The sequence below is a fragment of the Salmo salar genome, chromosome ssa22, assembly GCF_905237065.1.
Source record: "Salmo salar chromosome ssa22, Ssal_v3.1, whole genome shotgun sequence".
NCBI lineage: Eukaryota > Metazoa > Chordata > Actinopteri > Salmoniformes > Salmonidae > Salmo > Salmo salar.
Window position 1 is genome coordinate 15,219,709 of NC_059463.1, and position 23,877 is coordinate 15,243,585.

Here is a 23,877-nt window from a genome sequence, read left to right on the forward strand (position 1 = left end):
TAACTATATAATTCTCTATTACAAAACGCTTTGACAATTGAACAGAATGGTATTGACATCAGGGATGTGTCAATGTCACTGACACAGACAGAAACACACACACCACCTTGCTCGCCCACACAAACACAAACATTGCCGCAGTAGTGCGGTGCTATGCCACCACTAAGAAAAGAAGGGGGAGATATTGAACCTCACTCCACTTAACACGGCCAGCAATACACAGAGTGAGAGAGAGAGACACACACCAATTAGGCTGTTGATATGGTTGGTTTGCGTTAAAGAATATTCATTTTAAAGGCTTATTCATTGGATAAGCGTTGATGAAATCTGAATTCCTTACAAAGATTACGGCGTGTATTGCTGCAATCTTTAGGTACAGTTGAAGTCGGAAGTTTACATACCCTTAGGTTGGAGTCATTAAAACTCATTTTTCAACCACTCCACAAATTTCTTGTTAACAAACTATAGTTTTGGCAAGTCGGTTAGGACATCTACTTTGTGCATGACACAAGTCCTTTTTCCAACAATTGTTTACAGACAGATTATTTCACTTATAATTCACCGTATCACAATTCCAGTGGGTCAGAAGTTTACATACACTAAGTTGACTGTGCCTTTAAACAGCTTGGAAAATTCCCAAAAATGATGTCATGGCTTCAGAAGCTTCTGATAGGCTAATGGACATCATTTGAGTCAATTGGAGGTGTACCTGTGGATGTATTTCAAGGCCTACCTTCAAGCTCAGTGCCTCTTTACTTGACATCATGGGAGAATCGAAAGAAATCAGCTAAGACCTCAGAAAAAAATTGTAGCTCCACAGGTCTGGTTCATCCTTGGGACCAATTCCCAAACGCCTGAAGGTACCACGTTCATCAGTACAAACAATAGTACGCAAGTATAAACACCATGGGACCACGCAGCCGTCATACCGCTCAGGAAGGAGACGCATTCTGTCTCCTAGAGATGAACATATTTCGGTGCGAAAAGTGCAAATCAATCCAAGAACAACAGCTAAGGACCTTGTGAAGATGCTGGAGGAAACAGGTACAAAGTATCTATATCCACAGTAAAACGAGTCCTATACCGACATAACCTGAAAGGCCGCTCAGCAAGGAAGAAGCCCCTGCTCCAAAACCGCCATAAAAAAGCCAGACCACGGTTTGCAACTGCACATGGGGACAAAGATTGTACTTTTGGAGAAATGTCCTCTGGTCTGATGAAACAATAATAGAACTGTTTGGCCATAATGACCACCGTTATGTTTGGAGGAAAAAGGGGGAGGCTTGCAAGCCGAAGAACACCATCCCAACCGTGAAGCATGGGGGTGACAGCATCATGTTGTGGGGGTGCTTTGCTGAAGGAGGGACTGGTGCACTTCACAAAATAGATGGCATCATGAGGTAAGAACATTATGTGGATATATTGAAGCAACATCTCAAGAAATCAGTCAGGAAGTTAAAGCTTGGTCGCAAATGGGTCTTCCAAATGGACAATGACCCCAAGCATGCTTCCAAAGTTGTGGCAAAATGGCTTGAGGACAACAAAGTCAAGGTATTGGAGTGGCCATCACAAAGCCCTGACCTCAATCTCGTAGAAGATTTGTGGGCAGAACTGAAAAAGCGTGTGCGAGCATGGAGGCCTACAAACGTGACTCAGTTACACCAGCTCTGTCAGGAGGAATGGGCCAAACTTCACCCAACTCATTGTGGGAAGCTTGTGGAAGGCTACCCAAAACGTTTGAACCAAGTTAAACAATTTCAAGGCAATGCTACCAAATACTAATTGAGTGTATGTAAACTTCTGACCCACTGGGAATGTGATGAAAGAAATAAAAGCTGAAATAAATTATTCTCTCTGCAATTATTCTGACATTTCACATTCTTAAAATAAATTGGTGAAAGGGAATTTTTACTAGGATTAAATGTCAGGAATGTTGAAAAACTGAGTTTAAATGTATTTGGCTAAGGTGTAAGTAAACTTCCAACTTCAACTGTAAATGAGCCCTCCCTTCCATTTGAAGTCCACCCTCCCACTCTGTGACTGGACGAAAAGTAGCCTAGGTGGCTAGGCTCATAGCATTAGTGGTGTAGACACCCAGGACATGGCTGAAACAGGACTAGAACTTGCCTTCATTAGAGTTCAGATAGGCTTCATGTGAAACTAAATGACTCTGATAGGTGGCCTGCTTTCCTTCTCATCCTCAGATAACAGCAGTGCACTGCATTCAGATGATAAGGTATGATTGATCTGAGTTCCCACTGATGATAGTGATCATACAGAACAATTGAAAAGGGATGAGCTGTTGTTACCTAATTATCATAATTATACCACTCATTTGAATGTCATAGCTGCCGATATCAGTCAGATTAGTGACTAAGAATACCCTCTGTTCGATGTTGTTTCAACTAAGGTGATTGATCTTTTCGTAATAAATTATAAAGAATAATAAAAAAAATATTTGAACAAAAATGGGAAATATGAGTCTATTCTGATTTAAGATAAATCACAGATTATTTGATTATGACGGGGAAATTACCCCACCATGTGGTCCTGGGTGGTAGTACATGAAAAGGTCTTCAGTTCAGCCATAGGAAATCCGAGATCCTGCAACGTGTTTATGTTGTCCATTATATGTGACTGACTGACGTGTGACTCAGGTTTGCGGTTAATATTACAGCTGCATGGACATTGTAATGCCATTCTAGGGTTAGACCTTTGCTTTGTGTTTGATAAATGTATTGTCAAACCTCAGAATATTATAGGGCCCTAGTCATTCCTGAGGCTTTAGGTTCCTTCGGATAATGGTGACAATAGAAACACAGAGTCAGACTTCAGTGTGATCAGTTTTGGTTTGGCTTTTGCATGGAATAATATAGTTTTACATGGGAAAACAGTCAAAGAATAAGTCAAAAGGTCCCTTGTTGTCCTTTGGATGGTGGACCATTCTTGCTACGCATGGGAAACTGTTGAGCATGAAAAACCCAGTAGCGTTGCAGTTCATGACGCACCTACCCTGTTCAAAGACGCTTAAATATTTTGTCTCGCCCATTCACCCTCTGAATGGCACACATACACAATCCATGTCTCAATTGTCTCAAGACTTAAAAATCCTTCTTTAACCTGTCTACTCCCCTTCATCGACAGTGATTGAAGTGGATTTAACAAGTGACATCAATAAGGGATCATAGCTTTCACCTGGTCAGTCTATGTCATGGAAAGAGCCGGTGTTCCTAATGTTTTGTACACTCAGTGTATACTTCCATAAATATTTTAACTGGTACCAGACTAGCTTCAGACGAGTCTTGTGAGGCTTGTGGGCGTCCTAAAGCAAAACAACCGACATGTATGTACGTGTTCGTGAGTCTCACCTTTCCATATTAGTGTGTAGCCCAAACTGTTCGGACACTATTTGCAGAAGTTAGCAGATCGGCGGTATCGACGTCAGACATTGGCAGATCGGTGGTGCCGACTCCGTGAACTATTGGATTGTTTTATTATCCTAATTAGACTTATGCAGGGGTGCAGACATTGACTCCAGGGGTTTATTGGCAAATCGGCACACAGAGCAGTTGAAATGTAGGACAAAAAATAAAGGATGATCTTCCGTGGTGATCACTGTTCAGTTCCTGTTCTAGTCTCATGTGACAGTCTTGTAGAAAGAGAGATGATAACATCAAACATTGAATACTTTATACTGATATATATGTTGATTAAATCTGCTGCTTAATTTTACAATCAATCCGCGTCTTTGATTGGGTTGATGATGGGTTGGATTTCATATTTTTTGGGGGTCATTTTTTTTTTTTAAGTAAATATATTTTTTGAGGTTATGATTATTCTTCTTTTTTAGCTATACTGCAAGATTGATGAGTAAATGTATACTTTTCTACGTATTCATTTTGTCATGAGCTCTTCTTGTGTCTGACACTTAGTCCAGAAGATGTCACTAGTGTTGTTTTGTAACAGCATGACGAACTCAGACTGAGGTTTTGCTACATCTAGGCTCGGGCGGTGGACTGGGTTGCAACTTGCAACAGTATAGTATGCCCAGATCAACACTGTGTTTTTACTCTAAAACAACTGTAGTAATCTGAAGGTACTTCCAGTATTATAGAGTTGCCTAACTGCATAAAGTGTAAAAACACTTGACTCAGAGCAGCCAACTCTCACGCATTGGACGTGAGACACGAATTTGACCCTCTCCTCATGCTCTCACGGCACCCCTATTATATCTCACGCATTGAAAAGTGCGGATTAGATTTTTTTCAAATTAGTCCATTAGTCACCGCGTTAACATTTCAACTTTTCTCGAAATTGTTTTGAAATCGGAGCATCTACGCCTGCAATTTAGTCATGAGCTCAACCTCTATCATTGTGGTGTCTTGACGCACAGCACATTGAAGCATATGATTGGTCTAGTTATGTAAGGGATCAAGGGGATTGGATGCATGTTTTAAAGAAACAGCCCTTAAGATTAGAGTGGAGCTGGCCAATTGGAAGCTGGGTATGATTAGGTGGCCATGATTGTATGAGGTCTAGATTGGGATTTTACCAGGACATTTTACCAGGACATTTTACCAGGACACCCCCTACTCTTACGATAAGTGCCATGGGCTCTTTAGTGACCACAGAGAGTCAGGACACCCACACATTACAGAGGGAAATGTCCCCAATCACTGCCCTGGGGCATTGGGAAATACAGTGCATTTGGAAAGTATTCAGACCCCTTGACTTTTTCAACATTTTGTTATGTTACAGCCTTATTCTAAAATGTATTAAATTGTCGTCGTCGTCCCCCCCCTCCAATCTACACACAATACCCCATAATGACAAAGCAAAACTGGAAACATCACATTTACATAAGTATTCAGACCTTTTACCCAGTACTTTGTTGAAGCACCTTTGGCAGCGATTACAGCCTTGAGTCTTCTTTGGTATGATGCTGCAAGCTTGGGACACCTGTATTTGGGGAGTTTCTCCCATTCTTCTCTGCAGATCCTCTCAAGCTCTGTCAGGTTGGATGGGGAGCGTTGCTGCACAGCTATTTTCAGGTCTCTTAGATCGTGTTCAAGTCTGGGCTCTGGCTGTGCCACTCAAGGACATTCAGAGCCTTGTTCTGAAGCCACTCCTGCATTGTCTTGGTTGTGTGCTTAGGGTCGTTGTCCTGTTGGAAGATGAACTTTCGCCCCAGTCTGAGGTCCTGAGCACTCTGGAGCAGGTTTTCATCAAGGATCTCTCTGTACTTTGCTCCATTCATCTTTCCCTCGATCCTGACTAGTCTCCCAGTCCTTGTCGCTGAAAAACATCCACACAGCATGATGCTGCCACATCCATGCTTCACCGTAGGGATGGTGCCAGGTTTCCTCCAGACGTGAGGCTTGGCATTCAGGCCAAAGAGTTCAATGTTGGTTTCATTAGACCACAGAATATGTTTTCTCATGGTCTGAGAGTCCTTTAGGTGCCTTTTGGCAAACTCCAAGTGGGTCGTCATGTGCCTTTTACTGAGGAGTGGCTTCTGTCTGGCCACTCTACCATAAAGGACTGATTGGTGGAGTGCTTCAGAGATGGTTGTCCTTCTGGAAGGTTGTCCCATCTCCACAGACCATCGGGTTCTGGTCACCTCCCTCACCAAAGCCCTTCTCCCCCGATTGCTCACTTTGGCTGTATGGCAAGCTCTAGGAAGAGTCTTGGTGGTTCCAAACTTCTTCCATTTAAGAATAACGGAGGCCACTGTGTTCTTGGGGACCTTCAATGAGGCAACATTGTTTTGGTACCCTTCCCCAGATCTGTGCCTTGACACAATCCTGTCTCGGAGCTCTACGGTCAATTCCTTTGACCTCATGGCTTGGTTTTTACTCTGACAAGCACTGTCAACTGTGGAAACTTATATAGACAGGTGTGTGCCTTTCCAAATCATGTCCAATCAATTGAATTTACCACAGGTGGACTCCAAACAGTTTGTAGAGACATTTCAAGGATGATCAATGGAAACAGGATGCACCTGAGCTCAATTTCAAAGGGTCTGAATACTTATGTAAATAAGGTGTTTTTGTCTAAAAATGTCTAAAAAACAGTTTTTGCTTTGTCATTATGGGGTATTGTGTGTAGATTTAATCCATTTTAGAATAAGGTTGTAACGTAACAAAATGTTCAAAAAGTCAAGGGGTCTGAATACTTTCCAAATGCACTGTATATATTTTTTTAGACCAGAGGAAAGAGTGCGTCCTACTGGTCCTCCAACACCACTTCCAGCAGCATTTGGTCTCCCATCCAGGGACCGACCACGACCCAACCCTGCTTTGCTTCAAAGGCAAGCCAGCAGTGGTATGTTGCAGTTCTTATGTACATATTGTTGTTTTATTCCTTTCCCTTACTTTCTTAATAACTGTAAGATGTAAATATTGTGTTGTTCCTGGAGGCTGTTGCCATAGTGATACCCAAAAGATACTGTACCTTTGTTGTGATTATTGATTGTTTGTTTGAAAACTTTCCAAACAAAGTTTTTGCTTGTCACTGATTATTTCACTTATCGGAACATAGTTATTGGTTGCTGTTACTTCAGTCCCTATTGTAGAATGCAGCCTTTTGACAGCACGTACTAAAGTCGATTTAATCCACACTTGCATTTGTCCCCTCGTTTGATGATTGGCGTTTAGGCTGTGACAACGAAAAGGCAGGGTGACCAGATTTATAACTATGAAAATCATTTTGTCAAACAGATTGGGAACCCAAAAGTTTACGTTTGATTCTAGAGTGGGGAAAATATAAAAACAATTTGGGCCAGATTTATGTATTCTTGTCTTCAGGAGATTTTATTATTTTTTTACTTTATTTAGTCTGATCAGTAGAACAATTATCATTCTTAACAATGGGCTATAATATAGCCTAATTAGTGTTTGTCAGCAAGAACACTACTGTTATTTCCCAAACATATTTCTTTATTCCCCTTCATCTTCAACTAGTAGGCATAAACCAGCTGAATTTTGTATTCATTAGATTTTTCTTGAATGTTGGGTGATTTTGAGAAATGTATTATTATAACAAGAACATTTTCAAACACCCAGCACTTGGCCGACCCTCCTGGAGAGCAAGCAGGATTTTCATCCAGACCTATTTTAAAGAGATAGTTCACCCAAATTACTAAATATTTGTGTCCTTACCTTGAAAGCAGTTTATGGACAAGGAGATTGCAATCTATGATTTGGTTACTCACTGCCATCGACCAATACAATAAAAATTGTATTTTAAATTTCTTCCCCCAAAAATCTCAAAGTAACAAAGTTGTAAAATTGAGTGTTCATTTAATGTACAAAGCATCCTGAATACACCTGACCTGTTTTTTTCATTTTTTTCATTTCCACCCTGGTCATATGCCTAAACCATGTCAACATATGTGGAATTACAGGAAATTAGCTTTAAAATGGTAACATTTTCACTCTAAGGGTTGTGCCAGGGGGCAATGAAATTCACTTAGCAACTCTCACTCCAAGCTTTCTTCAAAAGTTGGCAGCCCTGCTTGACTACTATGTAGTTACACCTCAAAGCTCCATAACTCCATGGTATTCGGTAACCTGATGTAAAGTGAGATTACTGTAAATTCATTGTAGAAGTCTTCCCCACTTTAGGGATCAGTCAGGACTTGGGAAGACTCTCAGGGATTGATTGCCATGTCTTTGTTGTGCTTGGCATTTATCTGCTATCCTCTCAAGGACAGAGGCAGTCTGTCAATAGGTCCATTGGAAGCATGATTCAGCAGTTTGTATACCAGCACATCCATTGCCACAATCTGTGTATCAGATGTAAGGGGACCTACATATATTTTATGTTGCTTTCTAATGAGGTGTCTCTACAGACACAATGCTTGACTTCTAAAAACATTGTGAAATACACACACACACACACACACACACACACACACACACACACACACACACACACACACACACACACACACTGAGAGTGTTTGACTTTTTAACATTATGATTAAATCAATGTTCTCGTGGTATTTCACAGTAAACTTTGGATCAATGGTGGTGTGGTGAAAGACGTCTCCAAACAAAATGAATGGACAATAAAAGGTTTTTAATATAAGACTTTCTGCATTACAAGTGTTACCAGTTTGGAGTTTTAAAATTCACAACATACTTTTGAAAATAGCACCAAAGCAATTGGAAAAAAACTGTAACAACTTTTACTGGAAACCTCTCTCACTTTCTCTGTCCCCCATAGTTCCACACTTGTTTTGAGGTCTTTGACTGATGTAATATTTATACTAATATAGCAAAAATTTGCAAGCTAACAAACCAACAACTGTAAGGATCAATGTTCCCTCAATTTTTTTTCGGCACTGAGCAAATGTCAGGTCTGCTGAGCGCAAACTTGAACATTGTGAAAATTCTGTGTAACTTCCAGTGCACGTTTACTGTCAACACGGAGGCTGTAGCCGCTTTAAGTTACAGTTTTAACAGTGGCCAAGTACGCTACTGTGGCTATTTGATCATAATGTAGGCCTACCAAAATGGCCTACCATCAAAAACAATGGAAAAAATCCATGCCACAACATTTGTACATGGAAACAACTGTTCTATTATTTAGCCTACAGGAGCAGCCAATGTGTGGTGTTCAATGTAGGTGTACATTCCATGAGAATTATGAAAAAAAAAACATGCAGGGCTTGACATTAACCTGTTTATCCGCTTGTCCTTCAGACAAGGAGGTGACTGAAAATGTTGTGGTGTTGTTGGATGCAAGAAACCACTTTACAAAATAAAATGCATTATTATTTCCATACCATTGTTACAGAGAATCAGAGAAATTATGCTACCCTCTGCCTATTGGCTACTTAGCTTATTCAAGCCTGTCTCAAAATACAACACCGCCCCTTTAAGACAAAAATACAAAAATAAGCTTTTTACCTGACTTGCTTTTGAAAGATGTCTAAAAATGTACACATTTTGTGCTCTTGTAGTAAGCAATCCCTCCCCTATTGCTGACTACAAATTATCTACCACTGGGCAAATAACTCACTAACTAGCGAAGGATATGAACAAAATGTGCACATGTGGCTACATGCAGCTTTTGCTTTGATCTCAAAACAAGCACTTCTACTCATGACCACAGCTGTACACACAGTCTAGTTCTATTTGCATATACAGTGCATTCGGAAAGTATTCAGACCCATTGATTTTTTTCACATTTTGTTACGTTATAGCCTTATTTTAAAATGGATAAAATAGTTTTCCCCCCCTCTTCAATCTACACACAATACCCCATAATGACAAAGCAAAAACAGATTTTTAGACATTTTGGCACATTTATTAAACATAAAAAACGAAAATATCACATTTATATAAGTATTCAGACCCTTTATTCAGTACTTTGTTGAGGCATTTTTGGCAGCAATTACAGCCTCGAGTCTTCTTGGGTATGATGCTACAAAAGCTTGGCACACCTGTATTAGGGGAGTTTCCCCCATTCTTCTCTGCAGATCCTCTCAAGCTCTGTCAGGTTGGATGGGGACTGTTGCTGCACAGCTATCTTCAGGTCTCTCCAGAGATGTTCGATTGGGTTCAAGTCCGGGCTCTGGCTGGGCCACTCAAGGACATTCAAAAACTTGTCCCGAAGCCACCCCTGCGTTGTCTTGGCTGTGTGCTTAGGGTTGTTGTCCTGTTAGAAGGTGAACCTTCTCCCCAGTCTGAGGTCCTGAGCCCTCTGGAGCAGATTTTCATCAAGGATCTCTCTGTACTTTGCTTTATTCATCTTTTCCTAGATCCTGACTAGTCTCCCAGTCCCTGCCGCTGAAAAACATCCCCACAGCGTGATGCTGCCACCGTAGGGATGGTGCCAGGTTTCCTCCAGACACTTGGCTTTCATCAGACCACAGAATCTTGTTTCTCATTGTCTGTCCTTTAGGTGCCTTTTGGCAAACTCCAAGTGAGCTGTCATGTGCCTTTTTTTCCTCGGATGCCGAAATGTGGCTGTCGATTATGGCAGACCCCCGCACCTCTCTGATTCAGACGGGTTGGGTTAAATGTGGAAGACACATTTCAGTTGAAGGCATTCAGTTGTACAACTGACTAGGTATTCCCCTTTCCCTTTTACTGAGGAGTGGCTTCCGTCTGGCCACTCTACCATAAAGGCCTGATTGGTGGAGCGCTGCAGAGATGGTTGTCTTTCTGGAAGGTTTTCCCATCTCCACAGAGGAACTCTGGAGCTCTATCAGAGTGACCATCGGGTTCTTGGTAACATCCCTGACCTAGGCCCTTCTCCCCCAATTGTTCAGGTTGGCCGGGCGGCCAGCTCTAGGAAGAGTCTTGGTGGTTCCAAACTTCTTCCATTTAAGAATGATGGAGGCCACTGTGTTCTTGGGGACCTTCAATGCTGCAGAAATGTTTTGGTACCCTTCCCCAGATCTGTGCCTCGACACAATCCTGTCTTGGAGCTCTACGGACAATTCCTTCAACCTCATGGCTTGGTTTTTGCTCTGACTTGTACTGTCTGATGCAGTCTAGGCCTACTACAGCTCTGATTGGTTATGCTGCACCGGTTTGTGTAGAGGACGGGCTGAGTCATGCACAATAGAATCCTACTCTGATGTCTTCCGCCTCCAACAAAATCTCTTGCATAGTTTGTTTGCATTCTAAGTCTTGAATAGTTTGCTTTGTTTCTGTATGCTGCATTGAAAGTGGCTAATATTTATTGATTCCATCACAATTGCCAGAGTAAAGGGAAACATTGACAGTGTTAACTAACATGGAAAACTCTAGAAAGTTCAATCTCATGCTTCTCTCCTTGGGCTGATATTTTTCTTGTGCTCTCCCTGGCAGTCCTGGGGAAGCTGCGAGGCAGTCTTGGGCTACTGCGTGCATGCAGCTTAAAGGGAAGATTGGTAAGGATGTATTTGAGAGACAACAAGTGCTCATTGTGCAAATGTGATTATGTTTTCAATAAACATTTGGAGAGGAAATAGTTGCGCACAGGTCGGTTGTGTTGCTAAACAACCAACCCGTCTATAGAGGGACTCTTTCCACTTTGTTCTATTGAAGCACAGTGGCTGATGGAGGATGACAATCTAGTATTTATCTGTTTAGTTGTTTTATCTGAAAAGTAAATGTACATCAATTCATATATTCATGTATTCAGCAGTTGTCACATTATACGTGTAAACTAGACACCATACAATTTGTGTTCAGTAGTTATACGTTTTTATCAGTTTGATTAAAGTCATAGTTAGAATGTATTTTAACAAATGACAAGAAAATCATCTCAAAAGTAATGTGAATATTGATTGAATATCTATGCAAATTGAAAGTGATTTTACTTTGTGAATTTGTTTGTTGTAAATTCAAACATACTTATAGTTGTGAAAGTATACCACATATTTGTGTACCAAAGTGTAAATAATGATTTTCTTAATGTTAGTATGCTCCTATTGACCAAGTATTCCCTTAGTGACACATTAGTGCCAATGGTATACGAGCATCACACACAGCAGGTGGACCAAGCACCTGTACAGCACATGCAGGGCATAACTCAGCAATGCACTCAGCCTCCCACCACCTACATTACATTGGATGCCGAGGAGGTCTTCAGCTGGCAGGCAGGAACTGATGCATCATTTAACTAATTATTCATCCACAGGAATGAATATTGTAGAGCTCTGTTCTAAAGTTAACATGAGTAGAAAGCCTAACTGTGATTCTCCCTGAACTGGCAATGCTAATAATCCCCTTTGACAGAGCAGGTAAAACTACATTAGCCTCTAGTCTAACACTGATCATTCCTGAGTGGAGAGGTACTTTAGTAGAGGCAACACTGCTCATAACATGTCTTCATTAATATCCATGTTTGATGTTGAATGGCTTTGGTTTTGACATGGCCACATCCTTGCACATGCACTTTAATACACACTTCCCTCTAATTCTGAAATTTTCCTCGGGAATGGCTGCATACGGATTGTCTAGTGCAGGGACGGGCAACTTGATGGGGTAAGGGGCCACAAAAAATCTGAACTCATAATGAGGAGCCACAGAGTCTCGTGGGTCTGTGTACCCACACATGCAGTCAGAGCCTTTTGGAGCTTATAGCCTTTTGGAGGAAGTTTAGGAGTACATGTCCTGCAATTTTACTGAATTTGCCATGTGGCTTAAAGAAAATATTGCTCTTTTGAAGCCAGTTTAGTGCAATTCTACACATTTTGTCATGGGGCTGAGAGAAGATTTAGCAATTTTATAACAAATTTCATGCATTTCTACACGTTTTGCCCTGACTTATGCCATGTTAATGTGATATCTGAGTGACATCGAAAACAAAATCAATGGGGGCCCCCAGGTCGGTAATTATACCATGATTACTATAAGTTTAGATAGTTGGCTAGACCTAGTAACCAATCTAAAAAAATGAATCCAGTATGGGCTAATTGAGCGACTGTCAGTAAATTACATAAAAAGAGAACATCTGCTGGTGCACGACCACATTTAGAAATTGCACCTATTCTAACTCTCAACAGTAAGTTCAGACCCCAACTGAGTTCTTTTTTTTGGGAAATTGATCCGCGGGCCTACACCATGTCATGTGTGTAGGTGGCAGGGAAGTCAGGCGCAGGAGAATCAAACTTGGTATAAATGGAGTAGTTTAACAACGTAAAACAAAACCTCCAAAACCAAAGTACATAATAAAATAAACGTGGGTACAAGAACCCGTCGCGCACCAATCGAATATCACGACCATAACAACAAACAATCTCTGACAAGGACATGAGGGGAAACAGAGGGTTAAATACACAACATGTAATGAATGGGATTGAAACCAGGTGTGTAGGAAGACAAGACAAAACCAATGGAAAATGAAAAATGGATCAGTGATGGCTAGAAGACCGGTGACGTCGACCGCCGAGCACCGCCCGAACAAGGAGAGGCATCGACTTCGGCAGAAGTCGTGACACACCAGCTGCCCATTCCTGGTCTAGTGTATTTCAAGCTAGTAGATGTTACGCTATTGGGAAAGAATTCGTGAAACCTATGTGGTGGTTCTGTAAGTACAATACATTCTCTGCAGAATCTCTGCAGAACAGCATGAACAATCTTCATGAAACATGCTGTTTTATCATATGCGTGGTTATATAGTGAACTTATATAGTGGAAGTGAACCGCAAAGCTGCTTTCAAAAAACAAATAAAGCAACACCTCACAGCACAACGCTTCTCCCCCATGTGACTGTACTGACATGTACTGTATGTGGAACTGATAGATGCACTACAGGTTAATGTTTTTAATTGTATGTACATTTTGAAGAATTTTGTCTGTAATGTCTTTTTTCTTATGTGTCAGACCCCAGTAAGACTAGCTGTCACCAATGGCGTCGGCTGATGGTGATCCTAATAAATCAAATCAAATCATGGTTTCCACTTTCACAGTTATGGTAGGATACCAGACCACTGGCCTGTTAACAAAATGAACAAGGTCCATTTGTATGTTGTGGAGCAATACCTCCATACTGTACATTTCCATTTAGAGATAATGATGCTGGCAAGTGTTCACTGCAGCATCCCGCTGCCCTCCATTAGAACTACAAAAAACCTGATAAAGCTGCACTGTCACTGAAATCAATAAGACCGGATCAGACTAGACCCTGGCATCATAGAATGCAGTGCGTGTAAGTGTGTATGTGTGCGTGAATGTGTGTGGGCTTGCATGCATGTGTGCGAGCGTGTGAGCATGCAAGCATGTGTGTGTGTGCAGCGAGTGTCTCTGTGCGTACTTGATGTGTATATCTACACCTATGCAGTCTGTATTGATTGTGCAGTGGCAGAGTGAGTGGTTCACCTTTAGTGAATGTCACAGTTTATGTTTTCTCTGAGTGGCCGTGTGGATGCCTCTGTTCTCATCTCCTCCGTGTCATCAGCTGTCACTCACTGTCAAGCCTCCCCTTCCCAGAAGGCCATGGGTTTCATAATGAATCTCATCACAGCCAGCGGCCTAGTTTTAACACATACTCTGTAGACGCAAGGAAGTGCATGCAAAATGGCCTGTGCCTGTCATCACCTATGATGATAGGCACAGACTATACGTACATGTCATCATATTGAGGTTTGATGGTATTTTTGTCGGAAATCATTCACACCTATTTGAAGTGCTTACGTTAGCATTTTCCTCTACAATGCTTCATTCCCTGGTTGATTGTTGTAAGCTGTTTAGGAACCCAGTATGTCTTCAGGGCTATTGAGTTCTGATTAAGTCTAATCACTGAATGTCAACATATTAGGCTTCATTATTATTCCCTTATTACGGAATTCCTGCTCAGCTTTGAGAGCAGGGTAAAGGACAGGAAAGGGCGGCAGGCAGAGTAGTGCCCTACGCATGCGCAGATGACATGAAAATAGAGCTCTTTGGCCACGTACACCAGTGGTGGGTTTGGTGTTGAAAAACAGAAGCGTATTCAGAAAAGTACCTCATACCTACGGTGAAATATGTTGGTGGATCTTTGATGTTATGGGTCTATTTTGTTTCCACTGGTCCCGGGGCCGTTGTTAAGGTCAACGGCATCATGAACTTTACTTACTAGAACATTTATCCCAAAACCTGGCTGCGTCTGCCATGAGGCTGACATTTGGCAATGGGTGGATCTTCCAGCAAGCAAGCACTAATCAAAATCCACAAATAAATAGTTAATTTACCACAATATCAACATTTTGCAATGGCCATCTCAGTCTCTGGACTTGAATCCCATTGAAAACCTGTGGTTTGAATTGAAGAGTGCAATCCATGAAACAGACACAAGATATCAATGATCTGGAAAAATTCTGTATGGAGGAATGGTCTAAAATCCCTCTCAATGTGTTCTCCAATCTCATAAAACATTTTAGAAAAGGTTGTGTCATTATCCTCTCAAGGGGAGGTTGCTAGGGTATTGAGAACAGGGGTGCCAATAATCTTGACCTCTAACTTTGTTAGATTTTTTTTGTATTACTTTATCTCTTGAGCAACTGTATTTTGTTAAAAGTATAATAAAAAAATAGCATACAACACAGCAGTATTTGTATGATTTAAAGCAGTCTGGGGCCCTTACTGATACAAGATGGTTCTTGGCATTTTAATGACCTTTATTTAACTAGGCAAGTCAGTTAAGAACCAATTCTTATTTTCAATGACAGCCTAGGAACAGTGGGTTAACTGCCTTGTTCAGGGGCAGAACGACAGATTTTTACCTTGTCAGCTCGGGGATTCGATCTTGCAACTTTTCAGTTACTAGTCCAATGCTCTAACCACTAGGCTACCTGCCGCCCTGTACGAATAACATGTAGACTCAATGTCTAACAATCCTACTTTGAGACCAATTGATTTGCCCTTACTCAGCCTTGGCACACGTTTTTCTTGCCACTTCACCCCTCCTCTCCACCCTTCTCTCCCCCTTTCTCTCCGCCCTCCTCTTCCAGGAAAATCCCACTGGTACAGATGAGCCTTGTCATGCCCCATAGCCACAGAACTTCCTATTATAACTTATGAATATTAAAGAGCCCAGGAGTTGTCACACCTTGTTCCGTCCCTGTCATGTCTAAGATCGTGAAAGTCATTCACCGCAACCGCAACACACCACATTTGGGGATTTTGGGGAGCCATAAGGGGATACAAGCTAAATGACTAGTCTGGTAGAGTGAAAACAGACTACATTATTTGTGTGGTGTTCCCTGCTCCATGTCTTACTGGTAGCCGTGCCACTGCAGAGCAGAGGAGCCAGTCCAGACCTAGGCCTCAGTCTGTTGTTACAGCATGTCACTGACAACTCCTCAGGCTGTCTGCCATCATACCAGGAATCAATACATTTTGTCCTCTGTGGTGTTTACTTTACCTCTTTTTTACATTTATTTACATTTATTTAACTTTTATTTAACTAGGTAAGTCAGTTAAGAACAAATTCTTATTTACAATGATGGCCTACACTGGCCAAACCCGGATGACACTGGGCCAAATATGCACCGCCCTATGGGACAGCCTGGATGCAGCCTCTTTCATTATAACGTTAAGTGGAAGGTATCAGGTGGAGACTGAGATGAAAACAACCAAACCGTAATCAATAGTTATGAGAAGGGCTTACCAAGAAAGACTTCCAAAGGACTAATTCAAGGTATAAAGGAGTTGGAACACTCAACAACAACAAAAAAAGAAGAGAAAGCTATCTCTGTTGCCTAAGTGCTCGAACTCCTTTCTGCCTGGAATTAGTCATTTTGGAGGTTTTTCTTGGTAAGCCCTTCTCATGATTTTTGTCATTGTTGTTGAGCGCCCCTCCTTGCCTTTGTTTGCTGAAGCGAGAAGGCCCACTTGAACTCTCATCAATAGTTGTTGGGTACTGCATCAATAGTTGCAGAGTTACAGTAAACTGTTACAAAAATAAAAAATACATGTTAGTGAATTTTTTGATAAAATAAAAAGTATTGGTTTGGCTCTGCACAGCTAAGAATTAACTTAAGGGTCTCTGCTTTAACAAACCAAATGCAATGGTTAATCTTAGTGCTGGTGGAAGAGCTATAGGTCTGGGGGTGTTTCACAGTGGGAATTATGGGCGCAGTAGCTGGTGGTGGTGCGAAAGGGCTTGACCCCATGCTGGCCAATCAGAACACATTTCATGTCTAAAAATGTGGTTGCTTCAAGCTGTGCATTTATGGTATTTTATGTATTGCGCTTTTATCAACTCCAAGTCAAATGTTAGTCCGTTATAGCTTAGTTTGTTTAAAAGCCTACAGAAACAAAATAACAAAATGTAGGACTATCCCATATGCGCTAAATAGCATAAGTTGAACATGATTGAAGTCCACATCATTCTAAGTAATTGCATGGCTTCAATAGGCCTATGAAAATATGTTAAACATACCCGCAGTGATATAGGGGCTAGGCCTGCAGTTAATTCTGTTATGTCTCAGCCAAACATTGTCAATAAGCAAGAAATTCACTATTGAAAAAGGCAACAATTCTTTTTATTATTGGCTAATCATATTTGAAAATAATTTTAACAACAACTTATTTTAAACAGGCTATGTCTAAATATAGTTACAGGCACCATAATTTCTCCCCTTGGGCATGCATATGTTGTAATATTAACTTCGACTGGAGGGTTTTGCGAATGCATCCAAACTTTTCACAGGAGCTAGACAAAGATCCAATAGAAAGGGGGAATGTCCACTCACCATTATTATAGCCCTACTGCTCCCCAACTGTCATGTTTTATAAACATCATGGAACCATCTTACAGATCACAATTCTCCAGAAATAGTAGACGGCTCCTAAACCGCATTGCATGAGACCCATGGGCGTTCTCACCATAAAGCGACATGGAGGGTGAATCATTTGAATATGTTTGTGTTTAATCAAATGAAACGAAAAAAACAAGCAGTAGGTTTTTTTTACACAACAACAATATTTCTAAATAAGATGCGGAAAAAAAGCATGATATCATAAATTGTATCTCACGCTCCATGAGCGTTAGACACTGTTTGCACATGTAGGAAGCATGGATGTTTATCCTTTACATTGAATATAGGGGTGACAGGTAGCCTAGTGGTTAGAGCATTGGCCCAGTAGCCGAAAGGTTTCTGGATCGAATCCCTAAGCTGACAAGTTAAAAACCTCTCGTACTGCCCCTGAACAAGGCAGTAGACCGTCATTGTAAATAAGAATTTGTTCTTAACTAGTTAAATGAAGGATTCAAATACTAATGTTTATTAAATAGTGTACAGTACTTTACAATAGGCCTAATTATAACAAACATGTAGCCTTGTTTTTCTAGTTTTCTTTTTCACATTAAATACGTAATTGACTTCAACATGGAAAAATGTGTCTACACATTGCATTCATATTTCAAATTCAGCGACACGGACAGTGATTGATCAGAATTCACACAATTCGGTCCAACAAAGGAAAGTGGAAGATGCAACTTTTTTTTAACAAAATGATAAACAGAAAACAATAAAGTATTTTTTTAATGACTTGATGTTCCCAAACAGGGTTCCCACAGTTACTTACCTTTCATTCAATGGGCATCACACATAGCCTGATGAATCTAATGAATCCTTTCAAAGAAGCTGGACGACTATAATACACAGAAAAAAGGGGAATGTCTTTTTACTGTTTTGTTGCTCTCAAAGGTGATATTTTCATAAAACATTGATGATATGCCACTGATTTGGCTACTGCCATGTCAAAATCAAAGCCCTAACCAACTGCTAAGACCAGCTTTTGGTCAGTCTTAAATATCTCAAGGTGCACTGCCCAAAATTGGCAGTTTGATGCATGTTTTTAAAGACACTCCTTAAGTATTTCCACCCCTCCCACCTCAGTGCTAGCGAGCTGATGTTAGACAGGTCAATTACCAACCCTGGTGCCAGTGTTGGAAAATAGCCCAGCGATGGAGCCCAAGGTGTCAGGTACAGAGCAGAACAGAGTTCGTACATGGTTCACCTTACAGCTGTTTATTGAGCACAAGGTGTGAGGTACAGAGCAGGACAGAGTTCATACATGGTTCACCTTACAGCTGTTTATTGAGCACAAGGTGTGAGGTACAGAGCAGGACAGAGTTCATACATGGTTCACCTTACAGCTGTTTATTGAGCACAAGGTGTGAGGTACAGATCAGGACAGAGTTCATACATGGTTCACCTTACAGCTGTTTATTGAGCCCAAGGTGTGAGGTACAGAGCAGAACAGAGTTCATACATGGTTCACCTTACAGCTGTTTATTGAGCCCAAGGTGTGAGGTACAGAGCAGGACAGAGTTCATACATGGTTCACCTTACAGCTGTTTATTGAGCCCAAGGTGTGAGGTACAGAGCAGAACAGAGTTCATACATGGTTCACCTTACAGCTGTTTATTGAGCCCAAGGTGTGAGGTACAGAGCAGAACAGAGTTCATACATGGTTCACCTTACAGCTGTTTATTGAGCACAAGGTGTGAGGTACAGAGCAGGACAGAGTTCATACATGGTTCACCTTACAGCTGTTTATTGAGCCACAGATAGGATGTTCCATTTAGGCCAACGCTGTATAATGCAACTTTTTTTTGTATATGTATTGAGTTTTCCTACAACATAAAAAAAAACATCGCACAATAGACATAACAAACACAGTCAACAATGTTATACATGCAGCTCCAGCCCATGAAAAATCACAAAAGAAAACTACAATAGATTTGGTATTATTTTGTCCCAACCACAAATTGAATTTCAGGATCAATGTACATTCATTTTCTCTCTATGTGACAATGACTCAGATACATTAGAGAAGTGATTTCATGTTTCAATGTAGATACATTGGTTTGCTCCCCAGTGATCCAAGCCCTCAACAGGGCCTAGACAGGAGATCAGGGACAACGGCAAACGTTGAAGAGGGTGACTGACGGCTGGGAATGTCTTGGGGTCTCGGAGTTCATGAGGAAAACAACATGTTATGTTTTACTCCTCAAGTCCTCAGTTAATCTGATTATTGGCCTCCTTGCTCTGCAGGAAGTCATTTGAATTGGGTGCAAACCCAGGCCAAGCCAGGCCAGGGAGGTGTTGGGCAATTGGGCTCAGGCTCAGGGCATCACCACTCCATCTGTTATATTTGTTATATCAAAGAACATATTATTTCCTGGATGGCTCACTTGATTTGTGTCTGACAGCATTCCTCACAAAAGCCCAGTGTTGGATCTCATAGTTGTGGCAGGAGAATGTAAAACGAACTATGATCAGTATAAAAATGAAAATGAAATTAACACACTGTCATATGATCCTTTTTGTGTCGTAGAATGTCTATTTTTACGGAAATCTACCTTACCTCCACCTGACCCTTTCCCTCAGGCTTGCCTGAATTGCCACTCATGACACTCATTTTATTCCAACACATTACCTCCTGTATTTTCTCCTGTGGAGCATACAGGAACATGTGTTGTTTTATTTACATTTTAGTCAGAGTAAGTACATTTTTCCTCAATTATGTAGCAAAGTCAGAGCTAGTAATAAATAAAAGGGTAAAGTGTGAGTGTTAGTTCACGAAAGGCTTCGTTGTTTTTTGGGGGGGGGTGCAGTGGGATTATTTAAGATGTTCTTTGAAGATGTTTTCGGAAGATGTGCAGGGACTCTGCTGTCCTAGCTTCAGGGAGAAGCTGGTTCCACCATTGGGGTGCCAGGTCAGAGAAGAGCTTGGACTGGGCTGAGCTGTAGCTGCCCTCCTGTAGGGGTGGGAGGGCCAAAAGACCTGAGGTGGCAGAACAGAGTGTTCGGGTTGGGGTGTAGGATTTGAGCAGAGCCTGAAGGTAGGGAGGGGCAGTTCCTCTTGCTGTTCCATAGGTAAGCACCATGGTCCTGTAGTGGGTGCAAGCTTCCACTACAAGGGGTGACATGGGAAAGGTTGAACACCATGCGGGCTGCAGCATTTTGGATCAGTTGCAGGGGTTTGATGGCACAAGTGGAGAGCCCAGATTTTATTGCAGGCAGTCACCCCTAAATTGCTCAATAGAGGGAGATAACTCAATTTAAATTTAAGTGCAAGCTCTATTATACAGTAATAGAGATTCAGAAGCATTCTTTCAGACATCTGTGGTTTGTCCAGACTAGACTGCTGTTTTGCCCAGGCTCTTTCTCTGATATGAGCTCAAGGCTCGCTGACATGAACCAGATGCTCAGTTATTGAAGATGCATCATGAAATTGATACTTGTCAAAAGAGATAGATAAATCACTGTGATACTGACGGATGATGACTCGGCTTGCCTTGAACTAAAGTTAACTGAATGTGTCTTACATTTCAACAAAAATCTAAAAAATTCAATGCTGACTCTGTTGTTTGTTTAGTCCTCTCTCTCTCTCTCTCTCGCTCTCTCTCTCTCGCTCTCACACACACTCACCCTGCTCCTCCGTTCTGTTTAGCCTTCCAGGAGCGACATTGCCACCCCCCTTCCAGCAGCAGGTATTATTAGTCCCCAGCTGACAGGTTATACAGTTATACTGTTATACAATTACACCCACAGAATGGCCCATGTGACGTGTAAAATTGACAATATGATTTCAGACTGATCTACTAATAGAGCTTACCTCCTAGTTCAACTGCATTATCTAAATGAACTACAAAAATAATTATTAATCTTATGGTGTTTTAATGAGGATATGATTAGGCCCTGTATTCTGCATGAGTTTTAATGTGATGACATGGATCATGGATCATTTGAAATGGCATTGCTTGAATATGGAAATGCTCTCTCATGTGGGTGATGCATATTTGTTGACAGTTTACTTGTTCCAGACTAATTCAATCCCAGAAGTCAGTCCCTTTCCTCATTGTAGTCTCTCTCTCTCTCTCTCTCTCTCTCTCTCTCTCTCTCTCTCTCTCTCTCTCTCTCTCCCCCCCCATTATTGTGCCTATGTTTGGTGAACTTGTTTTCCACTGTCAGAGTGATAAATGACTGGTGTGTGAATGCCCCTGTGCTGCTCAAAGGGACAGCACACTCTCCCCTCCCTTCCGTGGAAACAGCATACACTCCAACATGCATCAATGCAGAAAGATGAAGGAAACAGTCTGACAGGAGCCTTGCATATGATGCCATGAGAATCCTAAAGTGATATACAGTAAGTAACTCAACAGCTCCTCAGTTGTTTGCAAGGGATGAGTTGCTGTTCCGGGAAAAGCTTTCATTTATTTCTGTCTTTTGGGGTAAGTAAATAGTAGATGTGCTTAGCTGTGTAGTTAAGGTACAGCGGGCACAGCTTACATGAAAAGGCACAGTTTCAGCTTCGTCAAAGTTGAGCTGCCTCATGGAATACTCATCAGTTTGCCTTAGATCTAATGCTGACACGCCTTTTGATGTGCCTGCAGCTTACACTGATCAGCTGTGAAAAAGTTTCTCTCATTAGAAATTCTTGAAACTCTCTGCTTCAAGTTGCATTAGTGGAGTGTAATAGACTCCCCAGTCATGTAGGCCACACAGTAAATATAATGCATTAAGCACATATTTTATTTAACTAGGCAAGCCAGTTAAGAACAAATTCTTATTTACAATGACGGCCTACCCGGATGACGCTGGGCCAATTGTGCGCCGCCCTATGGGACTCCCAATCACGGCCGGTTGTGATACAGCCTGGAATCGAACCAGGGTCTGTAGTGATGCCTCTAGCCCTGAGATGCAGTGCCTTAGAACGCTGCACCACTTAGGAGCCCTATATATATACATACATATAAAGGAAACTATGTATTTGTCACATTACTGTATACCCTGAGATAAAGTTACTGGTGTGCACAATAACATATTTTCCTTATTAGTTTGCTTACCTTTTTATGTCAGTAGACACAGACTGTCTCCATACACAGCGGATGAAATTATAGTAAAACCCATGCCATTGAAAGCTAGTGGAAATCAATGCAAGGAGAGAAACACATTTCTGTGACAAAGGTTCCAGGATGTTCATCGCAATCAGGGTCCAACAGTTCCGGAAAAGGGATTTCTGGTGAATCACTTAATGAGTGCTGTGTGTCCCCTCTTAACTCCATCGCAGTCTGCTGTCCTCCGGGTGTATCCACAGCCCCACAGTGGTCAACTCAAGAAATACGACAGCAATATGTACAGGCAGTTGGGTTGACACTGCTGCTTCTGCACAGTCACAACAACAAAGTCACAATAACGCTCTGGCTTGCCAAGTCAATAATGCATGTGGTAGCGTTAATAATTGATCAGGCACTTCATATAATTGCTGTTACTCTGTGTGTTGAATTATCGAGAGGATAGGGAGGATTTAGTCTATTTCTCTGTCTGGCACCCTAGGGTTCCTCTCAACATCTGGTCTGTTGAGGACGACTGGCACGAATGTCTGAGAGACTGGGATAACAGAGATTCTCTCCCCCTCCTTAGATCCTCCACGTGATGTTTGGAAACCTTTAACCTAAATGTTACATCATTTACAGTCTGAATTGACTGGAATTGAAATGGAATTGGCCGCAACTCTGTCACATATTATCATAGTGAATGGATTACACATTTGCTGATAATGCTTTGTGACCAGTTACCAGACTCAATTCATATGACCAAACATCTACAATTCAACCAATATTAAGAGACAATTATGGTGATGAAAAGTGATCCTGAAAAGACACATTTCAACCCAATCCAAAACGAAACACAGCTAATTTAGTATTCCTCTTCGCTTCCTTTGGACTCTCTCCAGTAAGAGTATAGCCTATTGAGGCTGTTGCACTCTTAACTTGATATTTCTATGAGATTTTGGGCAAACAAATTACACGGCCCCCGTCACACCCTGAATTAACTGGGTGATATCTCCAAGTTGTAGACACACCCACACATCCAGACACAGACACCCTGGAGCCGTGACATGACTCACATCTGCCAGGACGTCAGAGCTAGCTCACAGCTAGCTGACGTCAGAGACAAGGAGCTGTGGGGAATGCAGGCCCAAACAACGCATAATTATGTCCTAAATAGTAGGCTCCTTAAAGCAATTTACAGCAGTATTATGGATGGTTTAGTCATTGATGGGAAAGCTGCCAGACTTGGCATCCATTTATGTGATATTAGCAGTGTTGAATTGCAGCGATGACAGAGCAATAAGCATATTTCACAGGTGGGGTTTTTATTTCGGGTAGAGTGTTGAAGTGGGTAGCAGTGAGATTCAGACTGTTGACAGCTCTTCTCCCTATGGTTGCGCTTAACCTTCACACGCACGCGCGCGCGCACGCACGCACGCACGCACGCACGCACGCACGCACACACACACACACACACACACACACACACTGCCACAGCCATCTGTGCTTAATGCTGCAGGCCCTTCAACTATGGCTTTATGGGCACTCATCACCATCACTATGTCATATCCTGTCTGAGCTGCAGTCCATCACCATGGGGGC